The following is a 9,581-nucleotide window of genomic DNA, read 5'->3' on the forward strand; positions in this document are numbered from 1 at the left end:
TCTCATTTGCCTCCTACAGGGACTGCCTGAGACCCAGCTGAGAATTTGAAAATGCCAAAGATGGGTTTCCTGTGGAGAGCCCTCCCCCAGATGCAGGAACTTACAGTAACTTCTAAGAGGCTGCAAAACAAAACACTCCAAAGGCAGTACGTAGGAGTGGGGATGGGTTAAGTTTTATCATCCTAATAGTACACGAATACCATGGTGGTGATGAACTAACAACCTACTTGAAGAGATTGCTTTTAAGATATACTCTATCTGACACTCCTTGTACATCACACACCACCCAGCCAACAACCTCTGTACCTTTCTGGAAATGAAAAAAACAAGAAATTCAGGCATATTTGTTTGCCAGTTTCTGCTGATTCTTCTTGATGCTGCATTTCATTTGTACTGTCAAGCAATAAACAACAGTTGCAGGCCAAGCTCTACTGTGGGATACTGAACCTATTAAAAGGGCCAGATCTGAAATTACAGTAAAAAACAAAGTTTAAAAAAACAAGTGAATTATTTTAAAATTGACTCATATATCTTAGAATGTGAAGATATACTAATTTATATATTAATTTAATTCATCTGACTGAAACAGAGAAGGACTGTCTAATTTATAAAATTTTTCAGGTCATATTGTGTTTTCTCTACAGTAACTTTAAAAAATCCAAGAGAGTGACAGAGGTCACACATCAGGTCTCTGATCAGATAAAACTCACAGAAAACAATTCAAGTACTGAACTTGATTTAAAGAGCTGAAGAATGAGAAAGCTATGGACAGAGAGGACTTCTTGGTATGAAGCGATGGAACTTTCATAGACACTCCATAATTAGTGTTCACATAAACTAACTGCAGTTATGGCTACATGTTTTATTTCTCTTTAAAGCTAAGGCCAGGGTATGGTTTTCCAATCAGTTTAAAATCACCCAAAAAATGATCTTATTATGATTTTATTATCTTCACTAGAATTAACTCAAAACACTTAATCAGAACAATCACTACCTGTCTAATACTAATTTCTATCTTTTTGCATGAAAGAGTTACATAAAAGAACTATTTGCACTTGGAGAAATATAATGAATAATATATTAAATATCATACACATCCATTTCTGGAAAGATATTTAAATAGATGAACTACTTGGAGCAAAGACAAATCAATCAATGCTTTGCATGCAAGCAGGACAATTTTTAGATATATATATAATCAAGCAGAATTTTACAGTCCTTATGCAGACAAGACTGCCTCCAAAGTCTTTGAACTGTGAACACAGTATCTGGCCAGAGACATGTTTTCCACAGAACAGTCCCTAAATTTATTTTTGCGTGAAAAAGAACAAACCAAAGTTGGTAACACTTTTGTAAAGTTAATGGCAATTGTTTTCCAAGACAGAGAAGCAAACAAAGAAAGAGAGGAAAATTATGTTCAAGGTCTTCTCACTCAAAACATGTTAATCTGTGAATAAAACTAAATGAGAACATTAGCTATATAATAAAATTTCCAGTATTTTCTAGTACCTTTAGTATGGGTTTATTAAAGTGAAAATGCTTAAAAAGACTCCTCTATTTTCCTTACACTCATTCCTTATTTTTGTATTTTATTCAGTTTAGATGATGAGACAAGTGTTTTCCTGTTCCCATGTAGCAGACCAAAGATACAAAGTGCCAGCTTTTGTGAGATATTTTACAGACACCAAAACTTTTCTGCCTTCACTAGAAACTTACAAAAAATACTATCAACACTAAGGGGGGAAATAAAAAACAAACAAACACTACCACCTCTATTATGAAAAATTCTTTTAATTAATAATTATATTTTATTATTTAAGAATTTTATTTAAGATTATGTTTTATTATTGAATAGTATTTTTAATAATTAAATACAATAAAATGGAGTCAACCACGCCAAAGCCTAGTTTACAACAGGTAGCGTCCGACACACTTGCGTGCATATGTTTATCAGCAGAGATAGCAGCAATCAGTTTTTCCAGACTGATGCTCCTGGTTTTACTTCTCCATCCCCTCCACTGCTGGGACTTGCAGGTCCCTCTCCGAGGGTGGCAGGGCAGGCAGGGCTTTCTAACAGAGTCCTGGCACAAAGGCAGGAGGGGATGCCTTTGTTTGCCTGTCCCTCGGCAGTGGTGAAGCCACAACAGATCATTAGAGATGCACTGAGGAGGCTTCCACGCATTCTTTTGCCTTTTGTTTCCTTAAAAGTCATGTAATAAGAGAACAAAGCCCGAGCACTCGGAGGGGCAGAAGCCTAGTGACATTATTTTGTAAGTGGCCACCTAATGCGCCTAAAGAGTGGCACAGAACAACACCCCACTGTGTAACCAGCTGCAAAGCCTCCCTGCTCTTCTGAGTCAGGGCTTTTCAGTGCCACACACTCCTGCTTTCAGCATGTTTTAAGACCACAACAGTCAGCACTTGATAATCCCTCTTCAGTTTACTTCTTTCAATATACATTCAACCAAAAGTAAACTTTGAGCAGACATATTTTATTAACCTCATCATAGCTACTTGTATCTTCCTAGTAATTAAGGCATTGAAAGAATTCCTATCTATAAACATGCAGTGGTGGCTGGGCAAGTTACAGTTCTATGCAGGTGGCACCCTCCAACCTTATTCTCAAGTTACTAAGAAATACAGCTTGGCTTTAATACGTGAGCCATAAAAAAAGTGTCCTCAGCCATTCAGAAGAAAAATACAGGCTTTGCTCTTAACCTCCAACTGCTGAGACCTACAGTCTTCAAAAGTAATGGAGATGGGAGGAATCTGCATTGTTATCTAGAACTCTTTAAGGAATTTGTCCTTAGAGTTCAACCACAATATATTTTTGCTTATTTCCCTTTTAAGAGTGACCTTCACAGCCTTCCAAGTCAATTCAGTCAGACTTAAAGGACTGACAGCTCTTCTTCAAGGCTTCCAAGGAGCTATTTAAAAGAAAAGTTGTTTTGATTCAGTTTGGTCCTGCAAGCCTGGCTTTAACAGCAGAAATCAAAATCGCAACAACAATAATTTATTCCCTTTTCATGAAGTCAAAATTGCACTGTATAAAAGCATGCATGAAAGCCTAGTTTCAGTCAGATGGAAAATACCAGCTGCTTAATTCCTTCTAAAATAGAAAGAGAATGGAAAGAAACTAGGACCTCTGCCAATATTTCTCCACAGTCCTATAGCAGCTTATCTGTTCACAGCAATATAGCTCAACATCATCGACTGGGTACATCACTGACTCGAGGAAAGGATGCAAGGGAAACCAAATGAAACTTCATTTTAACATTCAGATGTCCTGCTTCTGATAACAAGGTAATGTCAGCAAACCATACCATTTCGTCTCTTGGAGGCAAAGCACCCTCTCCTTGAAGCCTTATGAAACATCTTCCACAGCTGCTAGTTGAAGCATATTTGAGTTATTTCAACCATACTGCCTTGTAAAAGCATGGTGGAAATACAAAAGATAAAAGCAGTACAATTTCACCAAGCACCAAAGCACTTGACATCCAATAGCCTTAGAAGATCGAGTGTCAGATGCTGTGGAAGCACAGTGAACAAAAATTCAGACCATTAGTAACATGCAATTCTTCAGGTTTCTTCAGAATCAGACAACTAAAGCAGCACTGGAGCTGAACCAGTGCAGTTTGGTACTTGTTTTTTCTAAACACTGACATCCTGTATAGATGTCAACATTCCTGCTTTGGTCCAGACAACTCTGCTGCTGAAGTCTGAATTCCCTTTCTGGGAGCACATTATGTCTCCTAGCATACAAGGCATTTTTCCAGAACACTTAAGGAAATGTTAACTTTGCCACTTGTGCCTGCACATATTTTGCTCCTTTCAAATAGGAATGTTGCATCCATCCATGTTGGCTGCAATAATAGTTATAATGCTTGCTGTCAGATGTGAGGAGACACTTCAGATCTTTAATATTCTCAGTTTTCATTCTTAGCTATGTAAGTCAGAGGCCTTTTTACAAGGTTTAAAGGGACTATATTAATATAGAAACACTACATCTGCAATAACCTCACACAAAAGGATGTCAGCAATTTATGCGTTTTTCTGTAGTACTTCGGGTTCTTCCCTTCACTGGAAACAAGCACTGACAAGGATATGACGGAGAGAGAAGGACCTCTCCTAGGACCATATCACATGTGCATTAGAGCCCAAGACCATGGTGCCCTGATCAAGACCCACACAGATGCTTGGATATAGGATCTGTGCTTCTCAGCTTACAGCAACTCTGATTCTGTTTGAACACAGAAGGAAATAAAAGATGGACAAATCTCAATATGTGTGACTAGAAAGAACACACAGACCTGCTGAGATCCCTCCACAGAAGGGGTATGGCTGTAGGATGTGGTGGTCACAGCCTGGTGCCACGGCAGGAGAAATCACCCCCTGTGAGCTGTACCCAAAGGACTTAGTGCTCCTGACAGCTGAGAGGGCTGTGTGAGAGCTGTTGATTCAGTATTTGAGAGCTTGTAGGTTGATTTCTTGCTTTTCCCACTCCTCCCACCCACTAGTCTCATGAACTACCAACTTTCATACTGAAAGCTTGCATAGGAGCTGCAGTACCTGACAGCCCATTAGAAAGGATTCACAACTCTTCTCAGAGTAAGCACACGAGATGCTCCGTACAAAAATCCCATATTCCAAATATGGGGCATATGTTTTGCAGTGGGGGCCTCAGCAATCAAGACCTTCCACAAACTGCCTACAAAGCCCTGTAAATATTTAATTTTCTTTCAGGTAGCTTTTTACAAAGTGATAGACTTGTCCAAATATTTTACCTTAATCAGTGTTGAAGCAAAACATCCCAGTAAGAAGGGCAATGTTGAAATCTGGAGATGTCAACACTGCAAAGTATCAAATATAAAACACCCTAGGGCTCCAAGAACAGTAAAAATACCTTCCCACTTAGAAGAAAACAAGTTTTGGGTTTATTGTATCTCCCCCCCTTCCCTCATTCCAACTCCATTAATAACAAAGCATGTAAATTATTTACATGTAAACAGTTGGAGGAAGAACAGCTTCAGGCAACACAGGAATAGTCCACTGGCAGCACTGGTCAGGAGAAGAAAGGGAAGGGTGGAGCCCCACTGCCCCTGCCCATGGAGGCAGAGGGGCCTGTGGCTGCTGCCCCTGCAAAGGCTGCTCCATAAATCACCAGTTTAGAGGCACTTGGCACAACAACCATTTCGGAAAGCACTGGAATAGAGGTGTGCAAGAACACTCAGAGATGAGCCCTCTGTAAAGGGGCATACGGTAGAGAGGAAGCCATTACCTTATGGAAAGGCAATTGCAGGAATCTCAGGAAGAGAAAGGATTCAGCCTACAGACAGTTACAGTGTCTAAGCTACCTAAGCACTGTAGAAGGGCAGAATGGGTGCCATGCCTCACATTACAAAATTCACAATAGATTGAGAGTTTAAGAAATTTTTCTCAAAGTCAGTAACCAACTACTGGTTTTCTGCTCTTCAAAACGAAGTCATGACTATCATGTTTATGTGTTAGCTGAACAAGAGCACCATCAGTCAAAAAGTAATTCACATTTATCCACTTGCTCTGTGCCTCAGTGCAATCATTGGTTATTATTTTCTAAACAGTATTCAATAACTGTCTCATAAAATAATAATTGTATGTACAATAATTTGTTACATGTATTGGGATACCTTTTCTCTGTACTCACACGGCCTGATACGTAGTCCAACTAAGCAGCAGCAGTGAAAGCCACCAACATCTTGCAATTGTGGTGTCCTCTATGACATGATAACTAGATGACAGTAGGAATCTTATTCCTATACACTTTTATTAAAGTTTGGGGTCAAATGACTTGGCTTTGAAAGGCTGCTCCCTTCTCCTGCTCCAGAAAATAAGAAATTAGTCATTAGATAAGGACAGAAATAGCCCTTATTTATGGGTTAAATGCTGCTTTTAAATACAGTCTCAGCAAGGAGTGCATTTCTCTGTCCTGGAAGACAGAGAGTCACGTTCAGAAGGCAATATTGACCCTGCTGGCTGAGCAATGAGAGTGTCCCAGCTTTACTCCTCTGTCCCAGTTTGCTCAGGGACTGGGGGAAGCACATACCAATGGGTCTGATGCAGTTATGCAAGAACCAGAGGAATCCTTTATTCATCCTTTTCACTGTACTTCTCTACCACACTCAAACAATCAGCCTGTCTGCACAAGTTCAGTCCTGTCCCTTTTTACAGAGAGCTGGAAATCTGAAAGGGATGGTAGGGGAAAATCAGATTTTGGATTCTGCTCCTGAGCTCTTTTACAGTACCTATTCTGCAGTCATTCAACTAAAGTAGAGGTGGGTTCTGTGGTGAGTGCTTTTACCTAGCCACAGGAATTTTGAAAATCTTTAAATAAGTTGGGGGCATTACTGTGATGACTTATGAAAAATTAAAATGTCTACTTTACAGAAATATTCCTGACAGAAAATATATTACATTTCCACCCTAAGAAAGAGTTGTAAAACACACTTACACCATAGAGTCAACACATGGAAAAAATCAAGAACTAGTAAAACTTAGTCTGAAAAACAGAAATTTATTGTTTTAATTTCTATCAGGTCTCAAAGCCCTTTCTAAAATATTTTTATTGGAATAATTTTCAGACACTGTTTGAGTAGTCACTACAGTCAAATTGATGATTTTTTTAAGACAAGAGGAAAGGTAATTTTTTTTTTTTGGTGGGGGGTGTTTGGTTTTTGTCCATTTGTTGTGGTGTAGTTTGGTTTTGGGATTTTTTTTTTTTTTTTTTTTTTTTTTTTTTTTTTTTTTTTTTTTTTGCGGGAGGGGGTTGTGTGGTTGGGGGTTCTTTGTTTTTAAATAAGTATCAAATAAGGGCTGGTGGTTTTAATACCAGGAAAGAAGCCATGGGAACCCAACCTTCCATTTTGTTTACAGAGTAAATGCTGTACATGGCCATCAGCAAACCACTTGAATTATCTACCTCAGTTTCCCTGTATTTGAAAGAGAAATAATTATAACATTTCTGAATGATACTGCAAGAATCAGTTAATGAAGTTTAATTTAGCTGATGAATTCATCAGGAATCACTTAATGAAGCATAACTGATAGTTAAGTAACTTTTTGATATTTGAAAATGTCTGCTAGCATGAAGTATTGCTACTTTAATTACTAGTGATAATTTCTCTGGGGCAGTTTGGTAAAAACTATTAATCTAAATTAAATACCATTTGTTCAGAAAATCACCATTTCACATGCTACCTCAGTGGTTATTTAAATTGTGCAGTGGTGCACTCTGGAACACATATTCTAGCGTGGTTTAATATTGCATTTGAATTAGACCTGTCTGGAATCTCAAGTTAGCTTTTAGCATTGAAAAATACTAATAACTTTAAAGAAAACCTTTGGCTAGGTGCCATCATCGCTGGGGGGTGTTGGGAAGAGCCTAAATGGTGATGCTTTTCTCTTTGTCATGCTGTCCTTCCTCAGCATGACAAGAATATCTGCCCACCTTCATCTGGTGTTGCATTTCACTTAAAATACTAGGCAGGAAAAGGGAGCTTTATTTGTGTCACAGAAAACAAACTGGAATATTCACCACCACCACCAGTGTCCACTTGTGTTGGGAAGAACCATGTTCTAATGCTCCAAGCATCACAAGCACAGAGATGAGCCATAAAACATCCAAATTACACTGTCAATGCCTGGGACATGAGCAGGGACAAAGAAAACCCACCAGAAATGCAGAACAAATGGTATAACAGATGTCCCAACATCACAGATTTTGCTTCAGAGCTCTGCCAAGCCCCACCTCTCATAAAGGATGTTCCTCTTCCAGCAGTCATTAGCAGCACACAATCCTCTCTCAGTGTAAGGTAATGTCCTCAGGGGGGTAAGCTATTACTTCACCAGCCCAGCTATAACTTTTGTGGCTTCAGACTTGCTTATTCTCAAAACTTTCTTTTAATGCAGCTCCTCACTGCTGCTCTCTGTGTACATATTCATAAAAATGTGCTTATTCACTTGTCCGAAGTTTTGCTTTGATAGGTCACCACTGAAACCCATGACCAGAACCACCACATTGTGTATATTAAAAAAAAAAAAAAATCATTAAAATACTTGCTTTTAAAGTTACATTACTTGATCTAGAAATTTTTGCTGGCCAAATGAAAAAATCAAGTAACAAAGAAAATCAAATACCCTATCTGTCAGCTTCTGTTGTGTTTTCCCCATTAGAAATAAACTACAGAGGACATAAGGCTGCTTTTGCACCCTTTAATAAGCATCAATAAACTAGGAGAAGTTTCTTTATTGATTTTCCCTGATAGGCTTTTCTTTGGCTTTTCACACTGGAAATGGAGGCAACCACGGATCTCTACTGAGTGTAACCACAGCATCTCACAGCCCCACACAGCTCTACAAATGTCCTTAATCTAGTGGGAGAACACACTAAATTCAATCACAAGCAAGGATACTCCCAGGCCTAGATTTCTGGCTGCACACAAGTGTCCTTTTCTATGATGAGACCACAAACCACAGACGAGCAGCAGAAGGGAACAGCTCCAGTAGTTCCTCCTGCCATCAACCACCTACCTGTGCCCAGGAACCATCACAGGCTGTGACGAGTGAGCACGGCCAGAACACTGACCCGGCCAACCTCATGCTAGACCCAGAACCAAAGGAGTGGGAAATTAGTTTGGAGGTGCTTTTACTTATTAATTTTTGGGCAACAATGGAGAAGTCTGAATTCTGAACTGGGAAGCAGTATTTAGCCTGTCTGCAAATTTAATTTATTTTTGTTAACATCCAGGAAACACAGCTATGCATAACTTGGGTCAAAAGGCAGCTTTGTTTACAGTATGATCATTTACTCAGTTTTACCAGAGTTTCAATGGAGATGAAAGTGATGAAATTTTACATTTTAAATGTTAGATATTATAAAAGTAAATGGGTAAGAGGAACAAAAAAAAAAAATCCACTCAAAAATCTTCAATTTTTGTAGCAAAAGTGAAAAGGGAAACAGTCCGGTGGTTTAGAAATATCTTGCAAATATAACTTAAACATAATTTAAGCAATTATGTTTTGTTTTATCTTGTGCCAAAGAGGTGCATACCAGTTGAATTTCCACTTTTGCTAGAGGAAACGTCTGGCCTTATGCAGTAGTTCATTACTGTTTCAGTACGCAAAAGTAAAGCTGATCATACTGGTACAAGCATTTAATTTTATATCTCAACCCAAGCTTCTAATTAATCATTTAAACCCTAGGAAATGGTGTCATCCTAAGCTCCCTAACAATTGACATAATGCAAAAAAATTTTACCTTATGTAACCTGAATTAAAGCAGTCAAAAGGTCTGCTTTCTTCAGGTCATACCCAGGCAGTGGTTTTGTTAGAACTCAATATGTATCAGCATGTCTGCAAGTAATTATTAGGGGATAAGCAGTTCTTTGAAACAATGGCTATAAAATAATCTATAATTCATAGCCTGGATTATAGAGAAGGTTGGGAGAACACAGTAGGGAACCAATGACAAACTAGTTCATGCAACTCCACCTAAAAATCTGACGCACGGATAGAGAAGAATTTTTGGCTTCTTGTTAAGCAAAATT

The sequence above is a fragment of the Empidonax traillii genome, unplaced genomic scaffold (assembly GCF_003031625.1).
Source record: "Empidonax traillii isolate 1590-97213 ecotype Southwest subspecies unplaced genomic scaffold, ASM303162v1 scaffold95:size1152806, whole genome shotgun sequence".
NCBI lineage: Eukaryota > Metazoa > Chordata > Aves > Passeriformes > Tyrannidae > Empidonax > Empidonax traillii.